Source organism: Palaemon carinicauda, chromosome 16, assembly GCF_036898095.1.
Source record: "Palaemon carinicauda isolate YSFRI2023 chromosome 16, ASM3689809v2, whole genome shotgun sequence".
NCBI lineage: Eukaryota > Metazoa > Arthropoda > Malacostraca > Decapoda > Palaemonidae > Palaemon > Palaemon carinicauda.
The window spans coordinates 6,956,253-6,976,252 of NC_090740.1; the positions used below are offsets into that span (position 1 = coordinate 6,956,253).

The 20,000-nt window shown below is 33.7% G+C and overlaps 1 long non-coding RNA gene across 1 annotated transcript in view; it reads right to left on the minus strand.

The window, feature by feature from the left end:
* Nucleotides 1-9,612: 9,612 nt before the first annotated feature.
* The window catches only part of LOC137654911 (uncharacterized), an 11,119-nt gene continuing 731 nt past the window's right edge, over nt 9,613-20,000 (minus strand). The window contains exons 2-3 of the long non-coding RNA XR_011046742.1: nt 15,164-15,359; nt 9,613-11,124 (exon numbers count right to left, since the gene is read on the minus strand). This is a non-coding gene — a long non-coding RNA (uncharacterized lncRNA). The remainder of the gene's footprint in view (nt 11,125-15,163; nt 15,360-20,000) is intronic.

Sequence of the window (20,000 nt, forward strand, 5' to 3'; positions counted from 1 at the left end):
TAATTTGCTCAAAAGCCTCAAATTTATCAGATTTTAGAATTTGCTATGAATCATTTTATTCAAATCAAATATTTCAAAATGTTTTAGAAGCTTGCATTGTAGAAGGTTATTATGTCAAATGTACAGGTTTTGGTACTATCATTTTCATTTCTAGCAAAGTTATATACACTTGTATCAATGACATAAACATCAAATTTGCTATGAATTGTGTGATGTAAGTAGTGGAAAATCTATCTATGTAAATGGATTGTTATTTAATGTTCTCCAGACATGGTTCTGCTCTTTTTGAAGTTAATGTGTAATCAGTGGTAACTGTTATTTCCAAATTTTTCATAAAAGCTTTAAGTTCAAGTTAACTAAAATGTTAAAAATTAATAAATGTACATAACGTAAGTGTTTTAAGGAATATGGTAAGAGGGTCATTTTGAAGTCTTGCATTTCAGAGCTTTCTGTTATGGCGAGATACTGGGCTTACTGAAAAGGTGCACAGCTCGGTTCATAAACTCCACTTTGCCTCTTGTCTCGTGTCGTTTGTGCCCATGACATAAAGAAGGGATAAAACACACTTTAATCATTTTTAGATGAAATGTGTAATAAGTTCTTGAATTTTTTATCGCTGACGAGGTAGCTGACCAGATTTGTGTGTGTGTGATTGTGTGTGTTTGTGTTGTTTAAAGGTTGGTAAAACTGATTTGGTATAAAGAATGGATTTATAAATTCTTTACAAAGAATATCCTCAGGTTTTTAGTTTTATATGAGTAGTTTCCTGGACTCAAAGCATTTTTTTTTTATTTTCTTACATTGGTCAAGGCAAGGAAGTTCCATTGCCATAAAATTACTTTATTTACATATCCTTATAACCTGTGTTTTAAAGATACATTGATTTCTTGGTAGGTTTTTTATTGGTTATTACAACACTGATGTGCAGAAATATCCCTATCTTCAAACAGTATCCTTCATTGTTGAAAACATTGCAAGAGACGTAATAGCTATTTTACACTTGTGCAATTCAAAGTAATTGGAATATCATACTCAAAATATCGTTAATTCCCTAAATATAGATCATTCATAATCCACTTTACTCATTTTTAATTACTTAACCATATTTATGGTTAGATATCTTTACAATGTACAGAAATTGTAAGACAATTAAATTATACAGTTGATTGTGGGCAGGTTCATACCTGACATTTTTTGTGTAGCTATTTTGACGTTTGTTTGATAGCCTGGCTTGTTTGCCAATTTTTCCTTTAATTCATTAGAAAAGCGGTATCAATTTATCCTATTTGAAACTAACGTGAATTTTTTATTAGAATTGTAAGGATTATAATACTTCACTCTTAATTCATTATATAACCGGTATCGAATTTATGAACTTTGATTAAAATTGTAAGGATTAATATATTTCACACTCAAAACATGGATAGTTTAAGTAATAACAAACATTACTCAATATTTATACTGAGAAAATCACAAATCGTCAATTTGAATGTTAATACAATTTAAGCTGTTACAGTAGGATATTAAAGGAATGTCCTTCGATGTCTCTTAAAGTACCCACTACTGACCTTGTAAGTAATAATTCCTATGACCACATCCTTCGAGGATACCATTGTTTCAATTGCTTGCCCATATGGGGTCATCAGAGCTCACTCAAAATAGAGTAATTTGAGTATTAAATTGAGTTTCATAAGATTAGATTAATAATGATTGTTGGGACAACAAAATTAATGAAAATGAAATTTGGGAAATTGGGTATTTCATAACCTTGCTACCTTAGTGTTACGATTTTGTCCCACGACTTGGTGAAGTAGGGTAATTCACATCTCCCCCCCCCCCCCTCTCTCTCTCTCTCTCTCTCTCTCTCTCTCTCTCTCTCTCTCTCTCTCTCTCTCTCTCTCTCTCTCTCTCTCTCTAACTAAATTGTTCTAACCAAAGAGCAAATGGAGTCTCTGCTGATGGACTAAAAAGTCTTTGAGACATCCAGAATCCCTTGTAACTCTCTCTCTCTCTCTCTCTCTCTCTCTCTCTCTCTCTCTCTCTCTCTCTCTCTCTCTCTCTCTCTCAAAATCTTATTCGAAATAAGATCTTTCTAGGCCACTTTTACTCTCTTAAGATTGGTTTTCATTGCACATCAGTATAGCAAAGTGATTGAAACCCAGTATTTGTTTAGCCTTGATATTAGTGTATGGTTTAATTGAGATGATAATTTGTAAAGATGTTGGGACTTTGTGCTATGAAAGTATTATGAATTCCACTGGAAGGAATGAAAGATTATGGTGCTAGTATTGATTGATTGGTGTGAGATTCTTATGGATAAGTTAGGTGTGGTTCTTTGGTCTATTTTTCTTTGATAGATATGTTGCAAGGTGGACAAGGGAAGTCGGTGGTTTTGTGTGTTTTCTTAAAGAAGTCAGACTGAAATTATTTTAGCTAGTTTATGTAGATAAGTACGAATTAGGATTTTAGGTTTTCCATGAAGAATTAGGGTGGGTTTTTTTAATTGGGATTTACGTAGCGTAGCCTATGGAGAAATCTTATTTACTTGTGAAAAGGTAAAGAAAATCCTCTATCCATTCAACAAAGACAAAACGCATTTAGTCAGCCCGTTGGCAAGCTTCAAACTCGAGATTCTCCAGTAAAAGTATTTTCCAAGAATAGAATCCTTAGCTTCAGTAAGCAGAGCACATAAAGAAATTGCTATTTAAGTTTTTGAAATAGTCCTTTATAATTTTTAAAATGTATTAGAGTAAAATAATCTATTTACACTTCAGTATATGCCTAAACGTTATAGAATTTCTGAGATAACAGTGCATTTAATTTAAAAGTTTAGTTTTTCACATGAACTTCTATAAAAATAATTTTTTTGAAGATCGATTTTTTAACTCGATTTTAAAATTTTAAAGTATTACTTGTGTGATATGTTCAACTATATAAGGAGAAATTTTCAGTTCATCTAGTCACCGAGATATAAATGATTGATAATAATTGGTCTTTTTGTTCAGATATGTTTGAGTTTCATGCTTCTATGTTTCTCAATTATGAAAACGATTAAATTTTTGTTTTTATTGTGAACTAAAACGCACAATGCATTTAACATCATTAACTGTTATCAGGTTTGCGAACTGCTGGTTGTATAGATAATCTAAGCATTTAATAATGTAAAGATATACTGCATTTGCTTTTGATGGTAATTTTTGTCAACTATTTCAAATCGAAAATTATTTAGCTCCTCAGAGACTTTCGTGTTCCGAACAATACTAAGATCATATTTTTTATCTGATATTTATTCATCTTGTGCTGGTTTTCAATAAGAATCTTGTATTCTGCGAACGGTGGTCAAGTGTCAATCTGTCTCTTGTGTTTGAGCTAATTTAGGTAACTTTAAAAAAAGGCATTTTAAACTTCATTTCAAGTTAGGTTAATATAAAGACTGTTAATGACAAAAATCCAGAATTATCAAATTATTTTAATTTTTAAAAATAGAGATTAATCATCACTTTGACTGTTACTTGTAGTGATATAATAAATCATACAGGACTTGGGTTAAAGTACGTAATAAATAATAAATAATCCTCTCCCTTGACAATTCGCTGAGGATACCCTAGTTATAGAATAAATGCTCTTGATAGTATAGTAAGAGATTACGATGGGATTATAGTTTAGTAACTGTATTATAAATAATTATATGATCAGGATAGTAAACTATAGTAAGAAATTGTAAGCTGGGGATAATATAAGCTGAGGATAGTATTTAGTGTAGTTGACTTCATTTAATTGTGTAGGTTTATAAGATTCATTCATATTTCTAGGAGTAGTGTATATGTTTATGGTAATGGTTAAAGGCCCAAGTTTGTTATTGGGATTTATATGAACTTTGAATTAAAACTTAATAAACCTTAAACTGTAGATAAATATTCAATTAGAATCATATGTTCAATAACACTATTGGCATGAAAAAAAGAAAACCATTTTCATAAGGTTATTAATTTTCTTAAATAGTATCACTAGCTTCATAAAATATTTAAGGTTAGACTCGCTTCCCAGCATTGCTTTTTCAAGGGTTTGCATTTGAGAACTTTATCACATAGCTAAAGTGATTCAGGTGTCCACGTGTAAGATGAATGCGTACTTCGGTCCGATCTGGCTATCTGCTGGGAGGAGTAGCAAGGATGGTCAGGGCAGTAGTCTTGCACGGCTCTTCTCTTTTACCTGACTCAATCATGTGCATTAAATGGGACGAGACAGGGAGGCAACTTTGGCATTTGTGAATCTTGTCTGCTTTTGAGCGAGCTACAGGTGTCTGTAGTAATGGATCGTTCTGAAATTGCACATAAGGCTTGAAAATGACCCTCTTACTTTTTAAGATTTAGTTTGTTTTCAATTCTAGAAATATTAACGATTTTTTTCTTGTTTAAGTGTATAATTTCATGTTTCATTACAGAATTAACGTAACTCCAATCGTTGGAATCAGCTTTATATTAGCGTAAATAATACTAAATGTTTTACTATTTAACTTCAGGAGAGCTCCAAACCATTCCTGAAGTCTTTAAATTATAATCCAGATATCATTGTTTGTAAAATTATCAATAAAAACGAAAAAAAAAAAAAGAAAAGGAAAGCATTCAAGGGCCTAGTAACATTGCTTCCTCAAAAGAAAATTTTGCATTAAGTTCCTGTTACTAGGTGGGAAAGGGGTTGGCCTTGGTGGGCTTTCCTTTTCTTCCTTTTTTTTATTAATAATTTTACATAATAGAGAATGCACTACTTACTTACACAATCATGAAATGTGTAACCTCAAATGATAAGCTTTATTCACCCCTGTAATTGTTCGAAAGTAGAAAACGGATAATGATTGGGAAACAAAGAAAACGTGTTGCATCGTCATTCAGCTTACCATATTCGATGAAGGGGTAACTCACTCAATAGTTTTCCTTCATCGAACTGTGAGCTTAATGCATACAAACGTTAAGTTTTCTTTGAATCCAGGGCGTTTTAAAGCTGTCAGAAAACGGGGTTTCCTGAATTTTATGCATGTATATGTCATTGAGCTCATAGTGTTTGTCATTTTATGTTATTTCAATTATAAAACTAAACTGATTATACTGAAACCTGTCTTGTTTGGCATTGAATCTTCTACAATAAAAGTTTTTAAAGAATTTTTAAGTTTTTCTTCACTCATATTGTGTTAATTGGGAGTTTCAAGTACATATTTAGGTATACTTATATACCTAATGTCTCAATTTAATAGCTTTAACAATAAATAAAGGCTTTTGAGGAATATTAACTGATGGAAATAAGACAATCGTCTATTATCATGACTTTAGTCAAGAAAAAAATCTACTTGATAGACAGCTGTATTAATAACTGGACTTTAGTCCAAAATGAAAATGAAACTGTCCGGCCATCTTGACTTTGTACTTTATATTCATAAAACACTGGTACCACAGCTCTCAAACCCCAGTGGGGGAGTTGAACGAACTCTGTATGTGGGGGGTCAATAACAGTCCAAATGGACAAGTGACTAGTTAGGAGAGAGGACTATTTCATGAGCCTTTTGGCCCGTTTTTCGTGGGGAATAAGGCATTTCCTGGTATTTGAAGGGGTAGGGGGGCGTTTAGGGAGAACACTCTGAGTTCTAATTTTCTTTCTTTTTTTTTTAATTTTTTCTTCATTGTCGTTTTCTTTTAGTTTTTATTCCGATTTCTTTTAACTTTTTCATTCCGTTTTCTTTTCATGTTCTAGGGGAGACCAAATTAAATATTGTATTACTTTTCATATGCATTTTATTTCAAAATCCGTAAGATGTTACAATATTTGAGCATGGTAAATATATCTTTGCAGTTTAATTAGTAAATATACTTAGCAGTTTACTGAAGGTAAAATATCTTTACAAGGTATACTAAACGAATTATGTTACATATAACAAAGTAATTTAGAAAACGAGCACACTGCTAACAGGCTCTTGAATAAGACAGGATTTATCACAGTCTAGTGACTTGCTATATTAAGCAGCATAAGGCCAGCAAAACAATAGTTAGTCAAAATTATTAAGAAGATTTTTTTGTAAATAATAAGCACTATTTGATAGGGTCTATTGCATAAGAATAATTGGTACAGACAAAAATAGTTTTTGATATAAGAGCCAAAGTCTAGAATATGGCAAAAAGTGACATACCAGTGCTAATAGTACAACTATATATATTGAATAAGTAAAGGTAGATGGGCCAACATTTTGATATCAGTAATATGGGCATTACTGATATCAAAATGCTCTGTCATCTATCTATACTTATTCAATATATGTATTTGTACTATTACCACTGGTATGTCACTTTTTACCATATTCTAGACACTGGCTCTTTTATCTAAAAGTTTTTTCGTCTGTACAAATTATTCTTATGCGATAGGCATTATCAAATAGCACCTATTATTTACATAAAATCCTTTTAGATGATTTTAACTTTAACTATTGTTTTGCTGGCCTTTATGCTGTTTAATATAGCACGTCATTTGATTATGATAAATACTTTCTTACTCAGGAGCCTGTTAGCAGTGGGCTCATTTCCTATATTACTTTGTTATATGTAACATATTTTCATGCAATTTACATTATTGAGTACAGCAGCACATATTTATAGCAAAATGTTCAAAATCAATTTATAACAAATGTACAGTTGGGAATTATACAAGTGAATATTTTTATCTAATAAAATCGTATGACAAAACAGTTTTTTATTGTATTTAAAAAAGTAACTGGTTTTAAGCATTTGATATCTACTTATTTATCCTTTTTTAATTCACACCTATTCTTATGAAATTATTTAAATTCTTAAGGCAATTCTACCTATCAAGACCACTATTGATAGTTTTAAGAGAAGTTATATTACAATGCCAATTGAAATTTTCAACCACATTACCCTCTAAAACTGTAAATCTATAAACACTTTAAAATTACTATATCCTTAAACATAAAACGACTTTTGATAGTTTTAAGAGAAGTTATATTACAATTCCAATTGAAATTTTCAACCACATTACCCTCTAAACCTGTAAATCTATAAAAATTTCAAAATTACTATATCCTTAAACATAAAACCCCTTTTGAGATAGTAAAACTATCTATATTTCTATTCCAATTAAAATTTTCAGCCATATTACCCTCTAAACCTGTAAATCTATAAACAATATTTCAAAAGTACTAAATCCTTAAAATATTTTTAAAAATTTTACATTGAAAAACAATCCTTCATATTCACCAAACTGTCATGAAACCCATAATTGTTTTCCTTTGAGCTTCCCTAAAGGTATTTATTCCTCCCATTGTTCTAAATAGTTGATCATCTGATTATTTCTCTTTCCTCCGAAGCAATGTCTTATGTCTAATTCTAAATCACTTTAAGTTTAGCATACGTATCAAGAACCGGGTGTGTCTGAGCATTCACTTTAAAACGAAATTAATCCTAACCCTTTCATTATGCATAACTATTCACTTAACCTTGCATTGAAATTTTACATTAAAACCACTTAGTTTTCTTTCCTCCGAAGCAGTCCATTATGTACAATCCCTAAATCACTGGAAGTTTAACCTAAGTATTAAGAACTAGATGTGCCTGTACACAAAAAAAAAAAAAATAATAATAATAATAATAATCCTGACCCTTTCATTACGTATAACTACACACTTATGCCTTTCGGGAATAATCTTCAAATTTTACAATAAAACAATTCTTAAAACATTTACTTTATGCCATGAAAAATTTCGTGAATGCTGATTTACAACTACTTTACTTTTGGTTACTTCGACTCTCAAGCCTACCATAACTCAAATTAAATTATTATTTCATCCATAAAACCTTTTAGTATAAATCTAATTTGTAAAAGGCTCCAAACTACAACTGTTCTAGACTAGAGTAGGATTCAGTTAATCGTATCTTTTGTATAAAGAATATGCAAAGCTTAAAACCAGTTGACAAGAGATTTTATCCTTTTAAAAGCAATTTTGTCATTTTAATGTTTTGAAACAAATTAGCATTCACTATATTGAAGAAAAATAGATATAATCTACTGCAAACAAGCATTTGGTATGTTGTGTGACCAGAACAATTAAATTATAGATATTTTGGGAAAATTATTTGTTCAATTGAAAATTTCAAAACACATTTGACATGAAGTTTTCAGATTAAGCCTAAAAACACCTTGGAAAAAAGTTTAAACACATTTTGAAACAGGTATTTTTTATTGTAGGTATAACCTTAATTCAGAGAGAGAGAGAGAGAGAGAGAGAGAGAGAGAGAGAGAGAGAGAGAGAGAGAGAGAAAATCATATTAGGCTTCTAAGATTTAGCAATAATATTTAAGACTTGAAATAGTGTGATTCCCTTCGCAAATATTCGAAATTATTCTATCCATAACTTCTTTGTTGAGAGAGAGAGAGAGAGAGAGAGAGAGAGAGAGAGAGAGAGAGAGAGAGAGAGAGAGTCATATTAGCTTTATAAGTTTTAGCAATAATATTTAAGACCTGAAATAGTGTGATTCCCTTCACAAATATTCAAAATTATTCTATCCAAAACATCCTTGCTGAGAGAGAGAGAGAGAGAGAGAGAGAGAGGAGAGAGAGAGAGAGAGTCATATTAGCCTTCTAAGGTTTAGCAATAATATTTAAGACTTGAAATAAGTGTGATTCCCTTCACAAATATTCAAAATTATTCTATCCAAAACATCCTTGCTGAGAGAGAGAGAGAGAGAGAGAGAGAGAGAGAGAGAGAGAGAGAGAGAGAGAGAGAGAGAGTTATAATAGCCTTCTAAGGTTTAGCAATAATATTTAAGACTTGAAATAGTTTGATTCCCTTCACAAATATTCAAAATTATTCTATCCATAACTTCCTTGCTTTGAGAGAGAGAGAGAGAGAGATATGACTGATTAGATAGCCTTTGTTGTCCAATAGCTACTATCTTAAGCATATCTGATTATATATTTCAAGAGAACATATGCCTAATATAGAATCGATGTTGTGTGGAAAAAATAATCTAGCTACTTACTTTTTTTGTCTATTAACTACCATCTTAAACTTATCTGATGATACACTTTAAAAGAACATAGGCCTAACAGACTCGGTCTATAGCAAAAAAATTTAGGCAAGATGTGGCTACTTAGAGAGACAGACTTCTTTGTCCAATAACTACCATCTTAAACCTATCTTAAACCTATCTGGTTATATATTTTAAAAGGACATAAGCCCAATATAGATTCTATGCTTTATACAAAAAAAATCTGCTAAAGATATGGCAACTTACTTTTTTCCAATAGCTACTATTTACGTATCTGCTTATAGCTTTTAAAAGAGCATTAGCCTACTATAGATTTGAGGTTGTTTAGATGAAAATACAGAATTGCTGATAATTGGATAAGTGTCTTGAAGGACAAAGATAGAATGATATAGAGTTAGAATAATTACTTGGAAGTTATATCCACATACAATTAATGTACTTCAATTTAGAGATTGTTTAGTAAATTTGAATTAAGTGCTGATAAGATTATTAATATAAATTACCCTTCAGTCACACATTTAGATAACTTGTTTACAGTACTTTACACAATTCTACAAATGATATGACATAGATGTCAAGAGGTCCAGAGGAAATTAACATTTGATTTAACATTAATTGAAATTGAAAAACATTACCAGCAACTTTTTAAGGAAGTAATTCTTCCTCATTTACATTTGTTGGTCTTAATAGATTAACGTTAAATTTCCTCCTTTTTTCCAAAAACATTTACAATATATGATGTAAAACAAATCCACTTAACATTACCTATGATAATAGCGGTTAATTATTTTGAAATGTACTTAGAATTCATTAACATTCGTTAATGGGTTGCAAGCATCTAAACGAATGATTGTGATGGTTTAATATCAAATAATAACTAGGGAATTGAAATCAAAATTTTGATTAGAAAATCATAGTAGTTCATGAATGTAGATAAGGACCTAATTTTTAAGTTAAATTTGCGTCCTTTAAAATCTACTAAAAAAAACATGGCCTCAACTGTATTTATTAACGGAAAGATGCAGAGAATTAAAAACTAACTAATAATGCTTTAAATGAACTGACTTTGTGCAGATTAAGAGCTTTTTTGAAAGTTATCGAGGGTACTGACAAAAAGTAAAAGTTGATTTTAAACTTCGCGTCTATTTTAACAAACAACCACTAATATCTACCGGGTATATCCATTTTAAATTAACTGAAGATATTAACATTTGGCACCATTCTTTCATACGGGTAAACCTTCAAATATAGCTGATATTAACCCCGGTGATTTTAACTTGTGAATCGTAATGACGCTTCCATTTTAACAACCAGAAACTAATATCTACCGGGCATACCCATCTGAAATTAACTCTGACGATACTTGTTACTAGACTGAGTAAAAATTAATAGTTTTAATAATCAAATTCACGGCTTTCAGAAATAAAGATAATCTAATAAGATTGAAATCATCTAGTACTACCGTTGCTGTAAAATTTATATTACTTATTTACTGTAACTTGTTTGTTTTTTCTGTTAGTGATTGCGAACCTATATGATATAGTGACCATTGTCATAAACATTAAGGAATTTAATGATTAAATTCACAGCTTCCAGAAATAAAAACACTAAGATTGAGATCTTGTAACATCGTTGTTGTAAAATATATATTATTTAAATTTATTTACTGTAACTTTTTTTTTTTTTTTTTTTAGTGATTTCTATTAAACCTATGGTATATAAATGCAGTGACCCATTGTAGCACACAAATACCTCAAACTTCAATAACTGGTCAATTGAACAATTCAAAATATTTGCAGTACTGTAATGATATTTCTCATAACAGTACTTTAATACTCCTGAAAAAGCTTGATGATACAGTGGCCGCTTCAGTCAATTACTTGAAATGAGTTGGTACTCCTTTGGAAATTAGTAATTAACAAAATTACAGTAATCTATTATATAGTCTTCCTCTGCTGATCTTCATCTTGATGTCATTAGAAATGTCTCACTATACTAAGGCAAATTTGCAGTTTAATTTTCTGTTTTGTGCAGGATGTTGTGATCATCTTCCTTTCCTTTTGGCTTTTCTAGTCTGAAAAATAAGTAAAAATATTAATTTTACAGTTATAACAGTCTTATTCAAATGTTTTCCTGTGCACTTCAATATCAAAATTATACTTATAGCTAAATATTCTGTATGATAAACTGTAAATATAAAATTCTAATGCAATAAATATGAAATAATATGATTTGGAAGATGCTACAATCAAAGAATTGTATAAGTTATAATGAAAATGTTTCGTTAGATGATTAATATGGACTCGCCAGAGTAGTAGTTCACTCGACTTCAGTGGAGGGTTGGATTTAAACCCAAAACAAGTAAAACAAGTAAACAAGTAAATAATGATAAACCTAAGACATGTCCATGACATTCACCATAGTAAATATTACAGCAACTGTAGATATAAAATAATGGAAATAATGATAAAACTAGACATGTCCGTAACATTTAAAATAACAATTATTACAGCAACTGTAAATATAAAATAGTGAAAATAATGGTATACTAGATATGTCAATAACATTTATAATAACATTTATAACAGCAACTGTAAGTATAAGAGTGGAAATATGTGACCCATATACTAATTCAGTGGGTTTTCTTTTGTGCCCAGCATTTTCAACCATTATTGTTGGTTCAACCCATTAACTTCTAAGTTTCTCAACTCCTTAAATGGCCCAATTATCGTTGAATAATGGAGTTTTACAGTTAGGGATGCCATAAAAAGGGTATTACACAATGTATAATTGACAGACAAGTATAAATCACACCAAAACCAGCTTAAAATACACAGTTTAAGTGTATCATAGGAAACCTGGACTTTGGGCAGGGAAACAGTCAATTGAAGGGGCACTCAGTAGAGCGCAGACCTCCGCCACGGCAGCTTATTTCTCGACCTTGACCTTTAACCTCGACCTTGACCTTTAACCTTGACCTGTATCAATTGGCGTGGATTTTCACACTCAAATATGAACCAAGTTTGATGTGTCTGTGACAACAATGTCCAAACTTATGGCTGATTACGTGAATTGGACATATTGCTTGACCTTTGACCTTAACCTCCCAAAATTTAATCATTTTCAACTTTTTACATAAAAGTTAATCCCTGCAAGTGTCATTACTCTACGATTAAAATTGTGGCCAGAAAGCTGTTCACAAACAAACACAAACTTCGTTGGTGGATGTAAAGATGGATGCATCACATCTAAACCACGCCCACTTAACATAGCCTTAAGTGATAGGTGGTTGTCCTCAATGATTGGATTCTTTAGGGTTGTGGTGGCCGATGTGTTACCGTCCCTGACTGGTGAACGCCAGATTGGGGTTCGAGTCTCGCTCAAATTCGTTAGTTCCTTTAGTCTCTGCAACTTCACTATTCTTGTGAGCTAAGGATGGGGTGTTTGGGGGAGCCTATAGGTTAGAAGGATTACTATTTCCTCCAAGCCTATAGGTCTATCTGCCGAGTCATCAGCAGCCAATGCCTGGCCCTCATTGGTCCTAACTTGGGTAGAAAGGGGGCTTGGGCGCTGATCATATCTGTATGTGGTCAGTCTCTATGGCATTGTCCTGCTCGATATGGCAATGTCACTATCCCTTGCCCCTGCCATTCATGAGAGGCCTTTAAACCTTTTCGTAATCAATGATTCTGTGTCACTTACTAAACCTTAACAGGCCTGCTTATGTACATGACACTTGCCTTAATTAGATGTCAGTATAAATAGATTGTTTCCCAGCGCCCCACCCCCCAATGCACTTATTACACACGTGGAAGCCAGTGAGTAAATGGAGAAGACCTTATTAAATATTTACCACCACAAGCACTTTCTATAAATATAACAGCCATTAAGTAACTCCATACTCTAGAAATGAATGTTACAAAAGTTTTTTTATAGACCTGTAGCATAAAACTTTTAAAATTTCCATTTGGTTAAGAAGGTCTGTCGGGAAATATGTCAGAATATTAAAAAGAAAAATCCCTGAAGTGATATGACAACAACACAGGCACAATTATTCACGATTGATTTCTAAAGTAGCAAAAAGATTGAAACAACCATTTTTGGTAAATATAATACTTTAAAACCTAGCAAAATACATGAACCATATATTTTTCCTATTCGTTTTTTTTTTTTTTTTTTTTTTTTATCTATTTCTGACCATGAATGTTTGGGAAAACCCCCCGTTCAAGAACTGTCTTATCCTCCCCAACCATACAATAACAATTCTGGGAGACACCAAAGAAAAATCAGGGTTATAGGTGGATAAACACCAAAATCAAGTTATTTTTGGTAAGAGGAATAGTCAGAAATGCGTAATAAACGCCTGATAAGTTGAGAAAATATATGGTTCGTATAAGTGGCTTGAAGTTAAATAGTCATGATTCAATATGACTCACTAAAAATCATTATCTCATCACTCCTCTGTTCTGGGTAGTAGTACATAGATGAGCTGAGCAACATGACCTCCCCGTGAGTCACTATTAAAGTAACAATTACCAGTAATTTATAATACTTTCATATAAATACTCTTTGCTCCAATGTGAATTGCTTACCTCACTGCACCTCAGTTCTGGCAGGTGGTACATGGATGAGATGCACATGCCAATCGTGTTATAATTTTGGGAATACTTTTTATTTTCACATGGGTAACAATAGCTATATATTAACTGTGTTTTAAACAATGGCTGAAATAGATGAAATTACCCTAAATTTCAAAATATATTTAATTCCCTTGTGGAAGATGTCTTCCTCTTAGGATGGTAGTCATGCTGGAACTGAAGCGGATTGGGAAAAAAATGGCTCTTGTAAAATAACATCCGGGAACTTAAGTATGAATATTTGGAAGATCTGAAATTGTTATAAAAGCTAGCTAAAGATTACGTCATACAAAAAAAAGGCTCCTAAAATTGAATGCAAATTACATCATACAAAAAAAGGCTGCTAAAATTGAATGCAAACGCGCATGGGCAGTAACTCGCAATCAGCCTCTCAAAAGTAAAAATAAAATATTTAGAAAATGTGAAAATTAAGGTGTTCACATTATAGTCGATCGATATGAAAGTTATCATGCCCCAGTCCCCTTAGTCATACAGGGAAAAACACTAAAATAGCCAGCCCTCGTAAATTTCTCATAGCGATTTCCAGTTTTGATAGAAATTAAGGTTAGATATACGATACTTTAATTTCTAGCCAAATACATGAACCATATTTTACTACTCCTTATGTTATGATTCATCCATTACTGACCATGAATATTTGGGGAAAACACCTGTTCAAACAATTATGAGGAGTCTGTAGAGGGAAACCAGGGTATTGGAGGGTGAAACTCAAAAAAAAGCGAGTAAGTTGCAGCAATAGTAATTGTCAGAAATGCATAATTAACACAAGATAACCAGCTGGAAAAATATAAAGTATCAATTACGGTATTACCTATTATTCACATCACGTCCCTCAAATGGTTTCTGCTCTGCCGTGACTCGCTTCACTAACAAATAAACTTTATCTTACTGTTCCTCTATTCTGGCAAACGGTACATGATGTGATGTGCACACCATTTGTGTGGGTTACTAAAGTATCATAATCCTCTATAATTTATATCACGTTACTCAAATGGTCTCTACTCTAACATAGCTCGCTTCGCTCGTAAATAAAATAATCTTACTGCTCGTCTGTTCTGTTAAGCAGTATATGGATGTGCTGTACACACCGTTGGTTACTATTAAAGTATCATAATTCTCTCTAATTCATTTCACCTCCTTCAAATGGTCTCTAATCCAACATGGCTTCTTTGCTCACAAATAAACATTATCTCACTGCTCCTCTGTTCTGGTAAGCAGTACATGGATGTGCTATACACACCATCTGCGTGGATTACTATTAAATTATCATAATTCTCTATAATTTATATCACGTCCTTCAAATTGTCTCTGCTCCAACGTGGCTCGCTTTGCTCACAAATAAACATTATCTCACTGCTCCTCTGTTCTGGCATACGGTACATGGATGTGCTGTGTTCGCCACACGCGAGTCACTATCAATGTATTATAAATAGGCATAATTACAGTAATCCTTACCTTAAGTTTGGGAAGCTGAAGGTTGAGGATCCTTTGTAGATGGTGGGAGCACAGGTTAAGGGTGCAACTTGGTTTGTTCGTTCGTTCAGGTTGCTCGGCATTTACAGCCGAGCAGGGGCTCATGGCACAAGGCACTAACACCCAGTGGTACAACTTGGCAACTCGAGGCAGGCAATTATGTAAATATTTGGACCTCCTGTGCGGGTGAAACAAATATATATTAATAAGATAGTTAATAAAAAAAGAAACTGAAGGCTTAAAAATACGTATTATAAAGAATTTTACCCGGTGGATAAAGACATAAGTAGGTAAATGTTAAACAAAATATTCCATTTTTATTCCACCACAAAGAATATAACTTAACATCTCGCCAAAACCTCTCTATGTTTTTGGGATGGTCACCCGTCTCTGGATCCACATAATGGACTGAATGACTAACTCAAAGGTGAACATACCCATCAGAGGTGAGATATTTATAGCTTTTCCATGAACTACTGTGGATTATGCTCCTCTTCTTGATAAAATGTGTAGGCCTACAAGTCTACATTTCTTGGTTGATCAACCAATGGTATTATGCATGTGCAGTAACCCACAATCAGTCTTTCAAAAGTAAACAGTTGGCTTGAAAAATTAAATGTTGTTCACATCTTAATTGAACAATGTGTAAGTTATTATATCCAAGAGCCCATTATTCATATGGAGAAAAATGTCAAAACAGCAGCAAACGTCCATTTCTTACAGCGACGTCCAGTTTCGTTAGAAATTAAAGTCTCTTAAATGAACCAATTAAAGTCTTATATATTAACAAGCTCTTTGCATATTTGTGTTGCTCTACTTGTAAGTTATTAAACTCTTGCCTCTAAGCTACAAATAAGATATACTCGAATAGTAAAAATCTACCATTTCTTATCAAAACCAGTTTTGATAATATAATAAACTATTTACAGTTACCAAGTGTTATGTTGTGAATTTTTGTTAGTTGTGCCTTAGGTAAAGTTTTGATAAGCCAAGTTGTATAATCTTTTATCCTACAAAACTTAGCATTGTACAGTAGAGTAAAGGTTTGATAACTGTTTGAGTTAAGACGGGAATGTATTAAGCAGTAGGTTAAGTTGGGCTAAACCTCCATAATTTGTATCATGCGATAGGTTAAGTTGGGCTAAACCTCCATAATTTGTATCATGCAAAAGGTTAAGTTGGGCTAAACATCCATAATTTGTACCATGCGATAGGTTAAGTTAGCTAAACTACCATAATTTGTACCATGCGGTAAGTTAAGTTGGGCTAAACCTCCATAATTTGTACCATGCGGTAGATTAAGTTGGGCTAAACCTCCATAATTTGTACCATGCGATAGGTTAAGTTGGGCTAAACCTCCATAATTTGTACCATGCGATAGGTTAAGTTGGGCTAAACCTCCTTAATTTGTACCATGCAAAAGGTTAAGTTGGGCTAAACCTCCATAATTTTTACCAAGCGGTAAGTTAAGTTGGGCTAAACCTCCATAATTTGTACCATGCGATAGGTTAAGTTGGGCTAAACCTCCATAATTTGTACCATGTAGCAAAACCTCCATAATTTGTACCATGCGGTAGGTTAAGTTGGGCTAAACCTCCATAATTTGTACCATGCGATAGGTTAAGTTGGGCTAAACCTCCATAATTTGTACCATGCGATAGGTTAAGTTGGGCTAAACCTCCATAATTTGTACCATGTAGCTAAACCTCCATAATTTGTACCATGCGGTAGGTTAAGTTGGGCTAAACCTCCGTAATTTGTACCATGCGGTAGGTCAAGTTGGGCTAAACCTCCGTAATTTGTACCATGCGGTAGGTCAAGTTGGGCTAAACCTCCGTAATTTGTACCATGCGGTAGGTCAAGTTGGGCTAAACCTCCGTAATTTGTACCATGCGGTAGGTCAAGTTGGGCTAAACCTCCGTAATTTGTACCATGCGGTAGGTCAAGTTGGGCTAAACCTCCGTAATTTGTACCATGCGGTAGGTCAAGTTGGGCTAAACCTCCGTAATTTGTACCATGCGGTAGGTCAAGTTGGGCTAAACCTCCGTAATTTGTACCATGCGGTAGGTCAAGTTGGGCTAAACCTCCGTAATTTGTACCATGCGGTAGGTCAAGTTGGGCTAAACCTCCGTAATTTGTACCATGCGGTAGGTCAAGTTGGGCTAAACCTCCGTAATTTGTACCATGCGGTAGGTCAAGTTGGGCTAAACCTCCGTAATTTGTACCATGCGGTAGGTCAAGTTGGGCTAAACCTCCGTAATTTGTACCATGCGGTAGGTCAAGTTGGGCTAAACCTCCGTAATTTGTACCATGCGGTAGGTCAAGTTGGGCTAAACCTCCGTAATTTGTACCATGCGGTAGGTCAAGTTGGGCTAAACCTCCGTAATTTGTACCATGCGGTAGGTCAAGTTGGGCTAAACCTCCGTAATTTGTACCATGCGGTAGGTCAAGTTGGGCTAAACCTCCGTAATTTGTACCATGCGGTAGGTCAAGTTGGGCTAAACCTCCGTAATTTGTACCATGCGGTAGGTCAAGTTGGGCTAAACCTCCGTAATTTGTACCATGCGGTAGGTCAAGTTGGGCTAAACCTCCGTAATTTGTACCATGCGGTAGGTCAAGTTGGGCTAAACCTCCGTAATTTGTACCATGCGGTAGGTCAAGTTGGGCTAAACCTCCGTAATTTGTACCATGCGGTAGGTCAAGTTGGGCTAAACCTCCGTAATTTGTACCATGCGGTAGGTCAAGTTGGGCTAAACCTCCGTAATTTGTACCATGCGGTAGGTCAAGTTGGGCTAAACCTCCATAATTTGTATCATGCGGTAGGTCAAGTTGGGCTAAACCTGCATAATTTGTACCATGCGGTAGGTTAAGTTGGGCTAAACCTCCTTAATTTGATTCAATGTACAGCATTGTATGTTAAGTTGGGATAGATCCTTAATTTGATTCTATCTACAGCATTGTAAGTCCCATTAAGTGGGGCAAGAATGTCTAAGACTAGCTAGATAAGGATCCTGCATGCTAGCTTAGGTAAGGTCAGTACACTTTCCTGTAATTTAGATGGTAAGGTGGGGAAAGTTTGTAAATCTTGTTTAAACATATCAGGCTGATCCAAGTTTCCTTTAGATAATAGGGAGCAATGCTTAGTAATGATTTAAAAGGTTTGCCTTAAAAATCATGTTTGGACCCTGATTTATGTTATACAGTAGTATATCATGTAAGTTAGATTATGGAAGGGTGCACCCCCCTAACTTGACTCAATTTGCATTTTATTAGGTCTTACTAGGTGAAGAAGGGAGTTCAAACTATGCCAAGACCTGGTGCTTAGGCTAAGACATCCCAATTTGTTCTCTGTGTATTCATGTATTGTAGAATTTTTGGACTATTATTAAGCGATGAATTTTGATGTAGAGATTATAACAAAATTTATGGACATCTCCCTTTCCTGATAAGTGCATTAGATTCAATGTGTGCTCAACCGTACCCTACAATCCCGCCTTCCAAACCGGGCCCCCCATAACTGGGAAGTTGTGATGCTTACTTAAGCCCTATTGGGTGGTTTAGGTCTACCTAAAAGAAAGTTATGTCATTCGGGTCTTTTTAAAGGATCTAATACACTAAGACCACCAGCAAAAATTAGGTGCACACAACCACCCTTCTACCAGAATTCTCAGATTTAAAAAATATAACACCACTAAAAATATTTGCCCAACTTCATAGTTTAAATGCATATTAGAAAGGAAATAAAATCCTCCTTTTTTACCTGTAATAGTTGAATGTCACACTCCATATGGGCGACTCTAGTGGGTAAACTGGGGTTTTGGGTGAGGAAACCCCATAAACGTGTGATTTGTAGCAATAGTAAGGGTCACAAGTGCATAATAAACACAAAATTACCAGTTGCAAAAATATATGGTTACCGTAATTGCCGTGAAATGAAAGTACCATAATTATTTATAATTCACATCACACCTCTCGCATAGTTTTTACTCTGACGTGGATTGCTTCGCTGGCAAACATTATCTCACTACTCCTCTGTTCTGACTCGAGGGACATGGATGTGCTATGGATGCCCCCCTGCATGGGTCACCTAAAAGTATCATAATGACCTATACTCAATATCATGTCCCTCAGGTTGTTTGTGGTCTGCCGTGGCTCGCTTTGCTGCAAATAAACAATCTCATTGCTCCTCTGGTCTGGCAAGCGGTAGGCTACATAGGCGAGCCACAGACACCAATGATGTGGGTCATTATTTTGTGGATATTTTTTACTTTCACATGATTAACTTTGGCAATATACTGAATAGGGATTGTTTCTAACATGACCTAAATAAATGAAATTACACCAAATTTCGAAATAGATTGAAGTCCTGTGGAAAATGTCTTCTTCCGTCAGTCATGGTAAATGGAAACTATATGTGCAAAAATATGGCTCTTGTAAAACAACATTCGGGAACTTATGCATAAATATTTTGACTTTTTTGATCGGTTATAAATGTTAGCTAATGATTATAAAATACACAAGACAGTAAGCTGCCAAAAGCAAATAGAAGCAACGTATACTCAATAACCCACGATCATTCTCCCAAAAATAAACAATGGACTTTAAATCAAAAGCTGAAATTCTAGTCGAGCTATACGCAAGTTATTATGCTCCAGCCTAAATTGGTCAAAGTGAAAAATGCGAAAATAGCCAGCACTCGTACGCTTCCTAAAGTGAATTTCACTTTCACTATAAATTTAAGTATCATATTAACTGATGAAAGGAAAATATGTCAATCATTTTTATTCAGTGTATACCATTTGAGTTCAATCAAGATAAC